Genomic DNA, 409 nt, shown 5'->3' on the forward strand with positions numbered 1-409 from the left:
TTTCCGCATTAAAGTATGATGAGAATATTCCTGTTCCTGTAAAACACAACAAAAGCACGGGATCTAACAACTTTCTTACAGGAAGAACACAATCATAAAAGAAACATTAAACTCAACGGAAAATTAGCTTAGAAGACGAAAGGAAACATTTAAAAAGCTTTTACATGATTTTGAATTGAAGCAGCAATTTAATTCTTGTTTCTGAAATATAAGTTTAATGGGGACGTGAAAGCATAATTTTAAGAGTTTCCTTGATGAAGCTCTAAACTTACATACTCAGTTAAATAACTTCAATGAAAAGTACATAACTAACAAATAAACATTTTCTTTGGTTAATTTAATATACTCACATAAAAACACATCTTGGGAGGATAGCCGTACTTTAAGGACTCAATAAGCCTAGTTTAAG

At 30.3% G+C, this 409-nt stretch overlaps 1 protein-coding gene across 2 annotated transcripts in view; it reads left to right on the plus strand.

Annotated features, from left to right (window-relative positions):
* Positions 1–409, plus strand: part of LOC119593190 — an 11452-nt gene that overhangs the window by 5279 nt on the left and 5764 nt on the right. The window lies entirely within an intron of this gene.

This window comes from Penaeus monodon, chromosome 31, assembly GCF_015228065.2.
Source record: "Penaeus monodon isolate SGIC_2016 chromosome 31, NSTDA_Pmon_1, whole genome shotgun sequence".
In the NCBI taxonomy this organism is placed as follows: Eukaryota; Metazoa; Arthropoda; class Malacostraca; order Decapoda; family Penaeidae; genus Penaeus; species Penaeus monodon.